Genomic DNA, 15,772 nt, shown 5'->3' on the forward strand with positions numbered 1-15,772 from the left:
AAATCTGCCCTTCTGGCTTTGAAACATTAGATTCGAAGTAAATATTTGATGATGACTTTTTTCAAGAGGAGGGGGGAAAACTCTTTGAAAACAAACACAATTCATTGTTCTCTCTACACCCACATTACCTTGGGGCAAGTTTCTTGGTTTGATTTTAACATTTATTTTCCTCTTGTCTAATTGTACCTTTCTAGTTAATTTAGCTTGTTAGAGGGTAGGAGAATGATTAAAAGTTCTGATAGAACTTACTAATATAAAAATATTATCAATGCTGCTATGTAATTTTATTAAAAGAAAGAACAGGAAAAATGGAAAAGGAAAGGAAAGGTAAAAACAAAAAGAAAAGGCAGTTCTTCTGATGTCTGGTTGCAGTGTGGTTTTGAACTGAAGCAGTGGGTCACGAAGCAATGTGTGGACTTGTTGCTCTCTACATTAAGGATGCCGGAGCTTTGTGGATTCCTAAAGAGATTGGGGCAGCACCACATTCCTAAGGCTCTCTGAAGCTAGAACAAAAGATCCTGCCGGGATTTGATTAGCTCTCCTTCTTTTTCTTGACCTCCTCGCCTGTTTCTTAGGAGTGCAAAATAGACATTTGTGCTTGCAGAGAAGTGTGCACCTTGAATTCTTGAGTACAGAGCTTGTTTCAGACAGGACTTGGTGTGTTTCAAGTTGCTGAAACTTGAAAAAATGGGGCAGTAAAGCATTGGCTCTTGTGACTGCAAAGTCTAGTGGCAAATATAAATTGAGGGGACACGAGGGCCATGGTCAGTCTGTGCTCATCTGTCTCTCTGCTTTATTGATTCATTTTCAAACAGGTTTTTCCAATAGGTGACAAAAGAGCTCCCGGCCACTCAAGACTCTTAGTCTACTAGTTTAGCTCTAATAAAAAGATAGTGGTGATTTCTCCATGGACCTAGCAAAATCTTGCCGTCCATTCTAACTGGCTAGGCTTAGGTCCCTTTCCGTTCTTTGAGCTAATCACTATGACTTGGGTGGGCAGAATTCCTAGATGGGTCAGTTACTGGTCATATTCCAAGGTCTAGAAGTAATAACTGGTAGGTTATTTAGGCCTGAAATGTACACATTGGGTGTTCAATGCAAGGACTGGGTTAGATCCTCAAAGGAAAATTGTGGTATAATTTCTGGAAAAGGAGCAAATGGATGGTAGGAATTGTTGAAAGAAAGAAAAGATGTCTACTGCAAAGCCCCAGACCAACACTCTTCCTTGAGGATAATTCAAAATCCTGCTTTTGAGTAGGTAAAGCCTAGAATATACCTAGAATAGGAAATATTTTAATCATGGTTCAATACCAGTTAAATATGTAATGCTGCTGGGCATGGTGGCGCATGCTTGTAATCCCAGTACTTGGGAGGCTGAGACAGGAGGATCGCACAGGTTTGAAGCCAGCCTCAGTTACTTAGTGAGGCTCTCAGCAACTTAGTGAGATCCTGTTTCCAAATAAAATATAAAAAAAGGTCTGGGAGTATAGCCTGGAGGTAGAAAGCCCCTGGGTTTCATTCCCGGTACCACAATAAATAAATAAATAAATAAATAAATAAATAAATAAATAAAATGTAATGCTGAGGGTTCTAAAACTTCAGCTTTCTTATCTGTAAAACTTGGACCCAAACTTATCATTAAAATTTAGTTTCACAAATAAATTAGACAACACCAAAGGAGCAAAATGTAATACTTAAAAATATAGAAACATGCAAAGTTCTTTTTATCATTGCCTGGCAGATAGTCACCATTTATTATTAATGTTGTGTGCAAACATCGATTTTTAAAACTTGCTCTATGTCTGATATGTGGATACAAAGCAGAAATGGCAGTTTCCTAACCTAGTGTTTACAATTGCAAGTAGAATATGGAAGAGTCATATTTTCCCAGAAGAACTGGGAGATAGCACTGCTCCTTCTACCCCAGCTGGGTGGCGCTGAGCAAGTCCCTTGCCCTCCAGAGCTTTGATGCCTCTCATAGTTTGAGGTCCCCTCAAAGCAAAGCCTTAGACAAGGACTTGGGTGCAGGTAGTTCATTTGGAAACAGGAATGAGAGAGGAGGGGGGATGTGACAGAAAAAGAGGACATTTGAGGGCCTGTTATTGAAGTCATTGATGTAGGCAAAGGGGTCTTCATCAGGGCCTTGATTCCACTGAGGTCTCTCCAAAGAACTTTTCTCAGATTTGCCATGAAGTCAGGTGATGTTTACTTCCTGGCTTCTGTCCTCTCTGTTGTTTGAGGGTTACTCCTGAAGGTACAACTTTTCCACACTTGTAGGCCGTGCTGATGTGTGGACTAAGGAGGGAGCCTGGAGTACAGGAGAAGTCACACAAACACAACATGTGCCAGAGGTGGATTCTGGTTGTGAGAAGTGTGTCTGAGCTCTCAGGACACTGTCCAAGTCACGCTGCAGCTGAAATCTGTAGGGGGACACAGGGGGGAGTGATGTGTGCCCCAGGGCCAACCTCTACAGACTCCCCATCTGCAAAGCATGGCCAACGACTTCTTACAGACTGTAGTGTGTGGTGAGTAGGATTGAGTGAAATCACAGATGAGAAAGAGCTTTGTAGACATTAAAAACCTGAAGAAGTAAAAGGTAGGTATGGGTGTTATGCACCTGTACTTAAACAATTTTGATTCCTTTCAACAAAAATGCATTTTAGCATTCAGAAATATTCCAAACATCTGAGGGACTTGATGCCCTTTTTTAGGCACTGGGGATTGAACTCAGGGGATATTCTGTCTCTGAGCTACACCCCCTGTTTTGAAACAGGGTCTCAGTGGGTTGCTGAAAGTCTCATTAAGTTGCTGAGGCTGGTCTCTCCAACCTGTAATCTCCCTGTTTCAGCCTCCCACATACTGAGATTATAGGCATGTGCCTACATGCCTGGCTTCAAGACCAGAATTCTTGTATATATTTTAAATTATTCACCATTCTTACAAACTGATAATTTCTTTTCCTTCTCCTTCTCCTCCTCCTTCTCCTTCTCCTTCTCTTCTTTTTTTGTGGTACTAGGGATGGAACCTAGGGGCATTCTACCTCTGAGCTATACTCCCAGGCCCATTTTTAGTCTTTTATTTTTTGAAATGGAGACTCACTGAGATGCGAAGAGCCTCACTAAGTAGCTGAGGCTGTTCGTGAACCGCAATCCTCTGGTCTCCGCTTTCCAAATGCTGAGATTACAAGCGTGTGCCACCATGCCTGGTTTGTTAATTTCTTTATACTGGTTTGCCTTGACAAAATACCTTCACAATGTTCTGGACAGCTAACTCCAAACTTAGAATTCTTGAATTCTTCAGTGTTCCAAATGGAATCTGCTAGTAGAGGGAAGCCGGTCCCTGGTTACAGCTCTTGTGCTAGTAATTATGTTCCTATCTCTTGCAGAAGATGTATCTTTGGTCAAGCTATTTCAGCTCAGAATCTCTATTCCTTCCTCTTTAAGATTATGAATTACTATAGATCTTCATATAGTTCAGTCCCTTTTTATTTTCTTCAATGAAACCCATGTCCTCTCCCCTCCCTGACCAACCTTCAGAGGAGAGAGCTTGATCTCAGCCTGCGCAGAGCCTGCTGGAGAAAGAATGGAAGCCCCTCACAATCTGTTGCTTGCTTCTATTTCTGAAAGAAGCCTTGTTTTGGCTTGTTGTCGCATTTAATGCTGGCTGCAAAATCCATTTGTAAGCATCTCACAGTTTATCCTACTGCGGCTGAGTCCCTCTGTGTTTAGAGAGAACTTTTCTAGGCTCTAAATCAGAAACTGCAATTAGTGTGTGCTATGGTCTGAGTGTTCATGCCCTCCACCTCCACAAACCACATGTTGACATCCCAGTGCCCCAGGTGAAGGTATTAGGAGGTGTGATCACGTCACGAGGGCGGAGTCCTCTGGAGTGGAATTAGTGCCCTTAGAGGCCGAGAGAGCTTCCTAGCTTTTCCCACCAAGTAAAGATGTGGTAAGAAGGTGCCATCTATGGACCAGGAAGTGGGCCCTCACCTGAAACTGAATCCCCTGGCCTATGACCATGGATTTGGCAGCCTCCATAATTGTAAAACATCTCTGCTCACCAGCTATTCAGTTGTCTCTGTGTCCATGGGGGTTGGTTCTGGGACTCCCTGAAGACACTGACATGCTTGGGTGCTCAAGCTCTCTATAGAAAATGGTATAGTATTTGTACATAACCTACACATACCCTCTCATAGACTTTAAATCACTTCTAGATTACTTAATCCAATGTAGGTGCTTTGTCAATATTTGTTATACTATATTGTTTAGGTAATAGTGACCAAAAAAGTCCATACATGTTCAGTGCAGATGTATTTTTTTTCCAAATATGGATCCTCATTGGTTGAATCATACACTTGGAATATATAAAGAGCTAACTGTATTTTTTTATAGCATCCCAAATGAACTTAAACAGTGTGATAGCCCTTGGGGGGGGGTCTGTAGTTATTCTATTTCCTAGAGAAGTTGATTTAATGTTTAATATTGAATTTATTTTCCCCAGACACATTCTGTGTACAGAAACACATGTGACTGATCTCTAGTGAGTCAGGAGCTCCCAGTTACATGTAAGGAGGCCGGCCTTGAGCAGACCAAGGCTGGGAGGTTGTAGAAATTGGTTTATCCACAGAGGTTATCATCAGACATGAGCATCTTAGCGGGAAGTTCTTGTCCGAGCTCTGTCACTGGACCATTGGGCTCCTGTCCTCTGTCTCAGCAGCTGTCATACATCAGCCGCCCTTCTCACTTGTTATTCAAGGGGAAAAATGATATAAAGGACACTGTTAGGTGATATTCTACCAAGAGTTTCTAAAATACTTAACCCACTGTAAAAATATTAACCTGAGAAATTATACTAGACTCAGATATGAGGGTTTTGATTATTTACTAGTTACTATGATATTTCAAGTAGACTCTTTTATGATTTCTTGAATTATGGGTTTAGTACCAAGCATGTTTTTGTTCCTCATCTACCTTCTGCCTGCTCCAAGACAGAGGACACAGGGTTTGAACACTCTGAAGCACACTCTCAATGACTCTATTGGAGAGGAGTGAGGCTTCTGGCCCACTCAGGATAAAAACTTTAGATGGGGGCAATCTTTACACTTATTCCCCAAATAGGGGCAACCCCTTACATTCTCTGCACACATGATGGTGAGATTCACAGTGACACATTCATATATGTACATTGCATTATTCAGTCTGTTTCTTGAACAGGAAAATTCTAAGCAAGCCTGCAGGTTATAACATATTCTGCAATATTTATAAAGCTGCTTTTTTGTAAAAACAGAAAAGCCATGCATTTGAGAATATTTCTTTCTTTTTCTTTCTTTCTTTCTTTCTTTCTTTTTTTTTTTTTTTTTTTTGCGGGTCTGTGGATGGGACCCAGGGGCATTCGACCTCTGAGCGACACCTCCTGCCCTATTTTATTTATTTATTTTGAAACAGGGTCTTACTAAGTTGCGGAGGGCCTCACTAAGTAACTGGGGCTGTCCGCAAACCGTGATCCTCCTGTCTCAGCCTCCCAATGCTGGGATTACAAGCGTGTGCCACCATGCCCAGCTGAGAATATTTCTTTACTCACTTGATACTGAGAGTTTCCTTGAGCAGCAGTGCTCAGTATTTATTAAAATAAAAAACAAACATAAATATAGAACCAAACATAAATATATACAGCTGTTTTGAACTATCTAGGCTATAAATATCTGGGAAATCTTTCTTCTCCTTCCTAAGAATTTCCCCAGGGTAAGTTCCTTTCCTATAAGCAGTGTGTGTGTGTGTGTGTGTGTGTGTGTGTGTGTGTGTGTGTGTGTGTATTACAGTGTAATGTAAACCAAAGGCTTGACGAATGTTTCTTGCCATGGGGGCTCCGACTGGGATGCATTGCCCCCCCATGCTATCGATCAGGTTGATTAAAGGTGAGAAAGAGCTTTCATTCAACTCACCTACAATTTTTTTCTATAGCTGTCACATGACTGGTTAAAATTGCTCCTGAACTTTGCATTGCCCATGACTGGAAAGACCAGACTAAAACTTTCGGTGCCTATTTTTTTAATATACTTTTATCATCGTCTCACGTCATAATGCAGGTCATGGTGATAGTGACCCCCATGCACTCAGCACTTAGTGGCCTTCCCCCAACTCCCTGCCCGCCCCCACCTTCCCAGTACATGACACTGAGATGGACATTGGCATTCCCATATATGAGCATAAAGTCAGTGAAGTATTCCCTTCATTGATTCTCGCTCCTCTCTTCCCCTAGACCACCTCCCTGGCTCCACTGGAATTCTCCTCCATTATCTGATGTCTCTCTAGTATCCCAATCACTCCCCAGCTTCCAAAAATGAGAGAAAACACATGACCCTTCACTTTCTGGGACTGGCTATTCTCACTTAACATCATGCTCTCCAGGTCCATCGGTCAAGTTTCCTGAAAATGACAATTTTTTGTTCTTGTTCCAGTGACTATTTCAGTGAAAAATTCACTACTCACTTATTTTTTTTTAATTTATTTTTTTATTGGTGCATTATATTCATACTACTTATTGGGGTAAAAAACTTGTGTGTATAAACACACTACTCACTTATTGGGGCTACATGCGAAACTTCAAAATATTTATGTGTATGTCTTAGGAACACAAGTCAAGAAACGTTGACCTCCAAATCTCACACCAGACAGTTCTACTAATACATGAGAAGGAACAATGCTTACCCTTGTCCCTTTCATACCTTTTGCTTAAATAATTCTCTGGTCCCATGTGGATAAATGCCTTTCATAGTAAAACTTACAAAATTCACCTCCATGCAGGGCTGATGGCCCCAATCACAGTATACCTATATACTGATTTTGCTTGAGGATCTCAAGGTCATACAATCTGGGTAGGTTTTAAAAAGGGTTATTCATAAATTGGTATTTTGTCAAAAGTCACCTGTCAGCCAGGTATAGTGCTTGCATGCCTATAATCTTTAGAGTCTGAGACAGGAGGATCACAGGGTTAAGTAAGACCAGGCTCGGTAGGTTAGTGAGACTCTCAGCAACCTAGTAAGACCCTTCCTCAAAACAAAAAATTAAAAGGGCTGGGGATGTGACTCAGAGGTAGAATGCCCCCGGGTTCAATTCTGGGTCCCACAATCAATCAGTTAATACATAAGGCTGAGATTGTAGCTCAGAGGTAAAAAAAGGCCCTGGGTTCAATCCCCAGCACAAAAAAGAGCCAGACATGGTGGCTCACATGCTCCTAATTCTAGCATTTGAGAGTCTGAGACAGGAGGATCGCGGATTGGATCCTGGACAGCCTCAGCTACTTAGTGAGGCCCTGCCTAAAAACAGAGACTAAAATATAGGGGTGGGAGTATAGATGTGACTCAGAGGTAGAATGCCCCTGGGTTACATCTCCGGTTCACAGAAAAAGAAAGGAATGAAGGAAGAAAGGAAGAGTAGAGAAAGAGAAAGAAAGAAAGAAGGAAAGAGAACAAAGCCATTTGTCTTTCTATCCCATAAACTCTACCTTAAACTGCAAGTGACAGATGACTCCAACTAGCCACCTGACAGGACCCCTGCAAAGGCTGGTACTGAGATGAAAGTTCCATCTGGATTGGGATTGGAAACAGAACAGATTTGGATATTCCTTGAAGCGTTCTTAGGAATGTTATGCCTTGACTCATGATAGAGGTCAAAAGCTCTGTAGGTTAAAGAAGTTTTTCATTCAGAATTGAGGCTTACAGCCTGGCTGATGGTATCATCTCTCAGGTTTAAGTTTGTCCAAGTACAGAATCAGAAGAGACAGCTCTAACTGACCTACAGTCTGGGCAAAGTTGTTTCCTTCCAGCCCTCTTTTCCTTGTGTGAAATGGGGCTGGACTGTCACTGCTTGTCCATCAGCAGGAGGAGGGGAGTCAGTGGAGAAGGAGAGGGTGTTTCTCACCCAGGCTCTGGACTAGCCTTCCCATTGCAAGCCATACAGTCTGAGTGATCTTCAGTGGGCCACTTAACTGTTCTGTGCCTCAGACAGCAGAATGGGGATAATAATTCACTCACCTCCTGGGGCTGTTGTTAATGCAAATGCTTAGAACAGTGCCTGTATGGTAATGCCTAGAAGAGCCGGGTCAATGCAAGCCAACCTGTAAATGTTACCAGGTAACGATTTCTCTTCCTCGGTCCTTGCTTCTCTGAGTGGAAGAAATTCAGGTGGAAAGTAGGAATGGGGGAATAGAAGAAGTTTATTTAGGGCAGTGAAAGCACAGTGTAAAGAAGGCAGGAATAAAAAGGGGGTGGGGGTTACATTCCAGAAGAAATGTCTGGAACAGGCTGCTTTCTGCAGTAGAAAATGGCATGGAGTCTCCCACGCTGCAAGCTTTGTAGTCCCTCTGGACACTTTATTCCTCATGCATATTTTATTTGGGGTGATCAGTTGTTTCTTCCAAGCCACACCCTAGTCAGTTTGTTTGTCTCTGTCCCTTCCTACAGGGAGGGGGTTCTGGTAATCTCACAGTTCTCTTAACTACAATTGTTTCATTTAAAAGAGCCTATCGAAAAACAATGACCCTTTACTTTCTGTAACTGGCTAATCTCACTTAACACAAGGTTCTCCAAGTCCATACATTTTCTTGCAAATGATAAGCAGAAACTAGAGAGTGAATGGGATACAAGAGGGACTTGAGATAATGGAGGAGAAAGGGCAGTGGAGCCAGGGAGGTGGTCTAGGCTAGGGAGGGGTGAAGGGAGAATCAGTGAAGAATCGGTTACACTGACATTGTCTACATATGTGAGAATACCAATGTCAGGGAAGGGGAGTGGGGAGGAGCCAGGGGAGGCCACCAAGTGCTGAGCACATGTATGTCACTATCAGAGTGATTGACATTATGATGTGGAACTTAATGTACCAATTAAAGTATAAAGAAAAAAACAATGACAGGAGAAAATAAGAGAAACTGTTTAACCTTTTTCGGGTGCTTCAGATTCTCTCCTGTTTTGGCCCGCTCATTTCTATCCAACCACCTGACATTAAGACCTTCCTGATGGTCTTTTCTGCTTTCTTTTAAAGGCATATTCTTAGCTAGCTGGTTACCTGCCTGTCTTCCTTCCTTCCTTCCTTCCTTCCTTCCTTCCTTTCTTCTTTCTTTCCTTCCGTCCTTCCTTTTTTGTACTAGGGATTGAACCTAGGGGGATTCGGCCTCTGAACTACATTCTCAGCCCTATTTTATTTTTAATTTTGAAACAGAGTTTTGCGTAGTTGGCCAGGCTGGCCTCACGCTTGCAATCTTCCTGTCTCTGCCTCCCAAGTACTGAGATTATAGGCATGTGCCCCTGCACCAGGTCTGGCTATAAATCTTTGTACTTGCAGTTCTCTGCCAGGACAGCGTGTCTCCCTCTTTCCTTAGCTAACTCCAGTTCATCCGCAGGGCCCCTCCCTAAGCATCCCTTCCCCCGGGAAGCCTGCCTACATTTCTCTACTCCCAGACTAGGCCAGGCACACCTGCCGCATCAGCACCCTGTGGTTAATTACTTGCTCAAGATCTGTCTTCCTCCTGGATGACAGAGTGTAGCCTCTGATTTATTCCCCTTCGTAGAATACTGCACCTAGCACTTAGCAAACACATCCCAAGTCAGGTAGGTGCTGACAAGCATTTGAATCTAGAGAATGCCAACAGATAGCTGGACTCCTGAGCCTGCTGCCTCCCCCCTGAGAGCCTGACTTTCCCAGCTGGCAAATGCAAAAGATCACAGTGGCTGCCTCAGAAGAGTAGACACCTGAACAGATGTCAACACGGCACTTAGAAGAGTGGCTCGTGGAGGATTTCTGTGCTGGTTTTTCTCATCCTGAGCTGCATAGAGTAATTGCTACACTAGTGGTTATTTGTTTTAATGAAGATAATTTAAAAAGCATTAGGCATGAGTGGTTAAATGAATCTTTTATCACTTGCATCAGAGGTCACAATATTCTACTTAATTTTTTTATTTTTTTGCAGGTCTGGGAATGAAACCCAGGGGCATTTGACTGCCCTATTTTATTTATTTATTTATTTTTATTTTTGCGGATCTGGGGATGGAATCCAGGAGCATTTGACCTCCGAGCTATACCCCCTGCCCTATTTCTTTTTTTAAACCGGGTCTCACTGAGTTGCAGAGGACCTCACTATGTAGCCGAGGCTGTCCATGAACTGCAATCCTCCTGTCTCAGCCTCCCAAATGCTGGAATTACAAGTGTGTGCCACCACACCTGGCTAATATTCTACTTTATTAACTGCTAAAGTAAAAGCTTTTTTTGTATTTGAAGTTTACCAACTTCAAATACATGTGGCCATTCTGTACGATTCACATGGTGACTTCACGTGGAATGCAAACTTGTGTTTTAGAATGCTTTGCATGTAAAGGAATTGTCGACTAGTGTAGAGATTACTACAGTATATAGCAATGATTAGACAAATGATTACAATATTTAAAAGTAACAGAGCACTGTGTTGGTTTCCTCAACACCCCCCCCTCCAAGTTAGAATTGAAAATATTTAAAGAATTCTTCCTCCTCTTCCTCCTCTTCGGGGTGCCAGGCATCAGACCTAGGCCCTTTGGGCGTACAAGGCAGGCAAGCTCTGCCACTGAGCCGTGTCCCCAGCCCTAACGGATTATTCTTATGCAGTCGGTCAATTTGGAGAGGAGGAAAAATGGAAAATATTCCCCTTTCAAGAAAGCATTTGGGAAGTGTGCTGTTCAAGTGTATGCCCCCCATTAGCACAGCAACACAATTAGAAATAAGAAAGAATGGGCTTGTGCGGATGTCAGCTGAGGTTTCACACTAAAAAGTGGCGTTTTATGAATACCTGAATTCCTTTTTTCTTACTTTTGGTTTCAAAATTGAAAATTTCAGCTGGGCCTGGTGGCGCACACTTGTAATCCCCGCGCTTGGGAGGCGGAGACAGGAGGATTGCGCAGGTTCAAAGCCAGCCTCGCTGCCATAAGAGACCCTGTTTCCAAATAAAAATATTTAAAAAAAATAGGTGTCTGGGAGTGTAGCCCAGAGGTAGAAGGGTTTCCAGGAACCCCAGTACCACATATATATATATATATATATATATATATATATTGAAAATTTCAGAAGCACCTTGCAAGCTGGTGCCTGGTTCCAGGAATTCTGGAAGTATTCAAATCCCTCTATTTAGGTTCTGACAGAGAGCTATTCTGAATGTTTTGCAGAAGTCTAACCTACAGTTCTACAAATTAATGCCTTAAAGCTTCAGCCCCTCCTACCTTGAGCATTTCTAATTCCTGGTCAGATTGAAGGGAGTTGACATAGATTGAATTCTTGTGTAGCAGCTTTGGGAGGCATTTGTAAACCATAAATGAAAAAAATGTGCTTTCCTAGGGGCCCCCACCTGGGACAAATTGCCAAGGGAGTTTGTCATTACCCTATTCTGTCCATCTATTTGTCATTGGCTGGGCTAAACCAACAAGTAAATAAAGAAGCTCAAAGCTGCAGGTCAAACAATAGATCTTTTTCTTTTTTCTTTTCAATGTGACTACTTAGTGGTTTTGGACTTCTCTCTGCAATTCATTTCCATGTAGAGCAAATCGTGCATAAAACCAGTCTGTAAAATTGACAGATCCTCAGAGGCTCTTCTGAGCAGGAGGTTTTCTCTCACCCCTGTCCTATTTGCCCTGGGTAATCTACGGGATCATGTCTCTACTCTTAGAGCAGAATGCTTACTGTGTTGTCTGTCCATCCCCAAGGGTTCCCCAGATAGATTGCAAGGGAGTCCCTGCACTTGGTTGGAAATAATTATTTTTAGTTTCAGCATCTAAAACTTAGCATTTTCCTCATAAATTAACACAGACAGGAAATCACAGTAGTATATGTGATACCTATGATTCTGTCACCATTAGAACAATAGGTCTTTTCATACCCCATTACGTGCTGCATGTACCTCAAAATAACAGTTGTGTTTACCATAGTACTTTGAAATTATCACCGTGATTTAAATTCATTGTTAGGTTTTATTATTTAATGTGCTAATAAGGTGTACACATATATAGCTATGTCATAAGTTTTTAATTATTTTAATACTTTTTCAATACAACTTTTTTTGTGATTCTATTTCTTACTCTGTGCATATAAAAACCTTCTGAGGAGAGGACTATAGGCTTCATCTTGTGTCACAGTGGCACAAGAAGGCTAAAACATTGCTTTAGGTCAGTAGTTCACACTTTTTCCCAAAGGATCAGAGCATAAACATTTTGTGCTCTGCCAGCTACAGGGACTCTGTCTCAAATATTCTCCTCTGTCATTATAGAAGAAAGGCAGCAATGGCCAAAACCTAAAACAACTGACTGTACGTAGGTCACCCAAAAACTTGACAAACACTGATGGCTGGCTAAAATTTACCTACCCATGGTTTAAAACATCATGTTATTCCCAAGGTAAAAATCTTTAAGATATTTTAATTCAGTTCAGTGACCATATTGGATGTCTGCTATGAGCATTTACTTATACCAACATGTATGTATTGTGTATCTTTGTGTGTGTATGTGTGTGTGTGTGTGTGTGTATGTGTGTGTGTGTGTGTTACTAGAGATTGAACACAGGGGCATTCTACTTCTGAGCTAAACCTCCAGCTGTATTTAATTTTTCATTGTGAATGAAGGTCTCCCTAATTTGCTGAGACCTTGCTAAGTTGCTGAGGCTGGCCTTGAACCTGCCATCCTTCTATCTTAGTCTCCCAAGTACTGGGATTACAAACATATGCCACCATACCTAACTAGTATGGAGTATCTTATACGTGAAAATCATATGCAAGAGATTTAGGGGTGAATCAGCTCTAGCCCCAGCCTTGGGCAGTGTGCTGAGGAATGCAGACAGGCACAGTCCAGAGTAGTGAGTGGTTGCCTGCGCGGTGGGGCCAGAGGGCCGGAGGAACACACGCTTGACATTTGAACTTGTTTTTAATTCAAGAAAAAAAATTTAAATGACACATATAAGTTGTACATATTTATGGGTGATCCCGTTTTGAAGCAATCTAGGAAGGTCTCTTAAGAGCAGCTAAGAAGTATGTATCAGAGATAACCTGGCAGAAGAGGAAGAAGCAACGTGAAAGGCTTTGGCTAGAGGAAGCCACTTAAGCAATGGCTTAGAGGCAAGAAGAAAGTGTTCTTGGAATTTCTTTAGAAAGCCTGGAGCTATGTGTGGTGAGAGATGGGTAAATAAGAGTCATACAGAAAAAGGCATTATAAGAGAGCTTGTATTTATCCTGAAGGGAATCGGGAGCTCCAGAAAGTTTGAAGAAGGAAAGGGACTGGAGGCATTTGCCTTTTTGAAGGATCACACAGACCTCTCAAGGAATACAGATGAATAAGGAAAAGCCGTAATGCTTAATGAGCTTGCAGCCTACTGGGGAGGACAGAGGTATAAAATTACATTTGAAGATGATATAATCAATGTAATAATAGCATCGGTTGCATGGAATGGCATAGTTCAGAGGAGAGTCTTATTAATTCTGTTTTTGATGATGGTGCTTACAAGAAATAATAAGAGAGAAAATACTTAGGAAAGAAGCTATCAAGTGATCCAAGGTCCTTCAGAAAACATTAACTCGTGGAATGATGGGCTCAATGTTGAGAGAAAGAGGCCACACGTACGCTTGTTCTATAATGAAGCCTTGGTCCACTCCCTCTCAGGCCAGCAGGGTGGCCTCCACTGTCAAGGCCAGGCTGTGTGTTCTGTTCTGTCCCCTGGAGGATGGTTTTTTGCTCCAACAAATTCCACTCTCAAAACTATTTTCCTAAGCAGTATTTAACTACTTCCAGCCCAGTTTCCTAGTCCATGTCTGTAACATGCTTGAATTTCACTTTTCACCTCGGCCTCAAGAACAGGGCTCTCAAAGTGTGGACGATGACTCATTAGAAGGTCATGAAATCAGTTAGAGTTAGCCTGGCCAATAGTTTATCAAAAGGAAAACAGAACTGAGAAGAAAATATCAGAGGGCATCACGTATGGTAAAAAATAAAAGTTATTTTTCAGAACTTGTAGTGTGTGTGTGTGTGTGTGTATTATTTACTGATCATAATGGCCATTGCTGATCTTTATGTGGGTCACACAAAAACACTGCCCTGTATCAACCAAGTCCAGTCTCCTACCCTGTTCAGGAAGCCCCTTTGTGCCTCATCATCCCTGGTGATGGCTGACACCTTCTGCCTTAGTGTGGTCACTGATTCTGAGCTCCTCCCTTCCAGGCAGCTGGCTTCCTCTCTGACAGTTCCTAATTGCCATCAAATGTTTTCCTTATAATGCACTGCCATCATGAACTATTGGGCCTCCTGGTTTAGTAATGGAAAACCCATAGTACATCCACAGCATCCTTACTGGACACACCATCTGCCTCTCATTTAAAGACACTGACCTATGACCATGACGTCTTCTCTACCTGAACCAAGCAATTGAGTTTGGACTACTGTGATCTCTTTTTATTTTTTAACTTTTCCATTGAGTTCTCTAGTAAAAAGATAAGAGATCAGACCTGAGTCTGCCTTCCTCCTCTTTCTCCTCCTCCTTCTTCTTCTTTCAATGGGATTGAACCCAGGGGTATTTTACCTCTGAGATATACCCCCAGCCCTATTTTTTATTTTGAAATAGGGTCTCACTGAGTTGCAAAGGGCCTCACTAAATAGCTGAGGCTGTCCATAAACTGCAATTCTCCTGTTTCAGTCTCCCAAATATTTTTCTTCTTAACTACTTGCTTTGTTCTTGGGAAAAATCCTTCCCATCTTCTCATTTGCCAGTTTACTCATTTGTACCTCTCTGAAACATGTGGGTAGTCCAGGCAGTAAAACAATGCTCATTAAATATTTTTAATACTTACTTAGAAACAGAACTTCCAAAAACTATAATTAGTCTTTCTTGTTTTCTCGCAGAATTTAATTAAGGTCTTTCAAGGTGTTTTGGAGTATGATTTTGTGTTTGGTTTTGGGTATGATTCCATCCTGAGAAGAATACTGAGCCTGAGAAGGATACTGAAGAATGACAAGAGGGTGTAACTCGCACATAGGTACCCATTTATCTTGGGTGTGCATGAGTTTATATACTTAACTGCTCACTTTCCTTGAAAATCCTAACCTTATATTGGAATTGTTGATTCCAATATTAGGTGAGAACCTGTTGGAATTGTTGGTGAGAATTAAATTTTTTGTCAGAAATCAAAAATCATATTTTTTAAATGATGTGCAATACCTAAATGCTAAGTTTAATATAAATTCTATAAATGCACATCAGCTCACCACTTTGTTAATGTAGAACTAAGGTTCTACCCACGTCCATGATTGGGGTGCCCCATTGATATTTTTGCACAAGCCACACCTAGAAGGTCTCACCTGTATGGACCAAAAAATGTAATCACTTGCAAAATGGAGTGCAGAGTTCTTGAGTTTTACCATCTTTTGAAATTGTCTTTTACCTACTTCAAAAGCAAGTAATTTTCTTAGTGGTTCAGCTTTATTATGCATTCCAAAAGCAATTTACGTAGCTACCACTTATTTTTTACACTCTCATATTTCACTGGTTTATGTAATATTAAATAACAATCATAATAACAAACACAAAAATAATAAGTAGGCTTGGGAATAAACACAGTCGGTGTGTGTGCGTGCATGTGTGTGTTTTACCAGGGTCATTCTATCTCTGAGCTATTTCCCTCCTTTTTTTTTTTTTTTTTTTTTTTTTTAATCAGTGTCTCCCTAAGTTGCTGAGGCTGGCCTGGAACCTGTGATCCTCTTGTTTCATCCTCCCAAGTG

General features: G+C 41.6%; 1 protein-coding gene across 5 annotated transcripts in view; it reads left to right on the top strand.

Annotated features, from left to right (window-relative positions):
- EGFLAM (EGF like, fibronectin type III and laminin G domains) overlaps positions 1–15,772 on the top strand; it is a gene marked incomplete at both ends in the record, with an annotated part of 177,362 nt that overhangs the window by 73,201 nt on the left and 88,389 nt on the right. The gene's annotated exons all lie outside the window — the stretch shown is intronic.

The sequence above is a fragment of the Muscardinus avellanarius genome (genome assembly GCF_963383645.1).
Source record: "Muscardinus avellanarius genome assembly, chromosome: 1".
NCBI lineage: Eukaryota > Metazoa > Chordata > Mammalia > Rodentia > Gliridae > Muscardinus > Muscardinus avellanarius.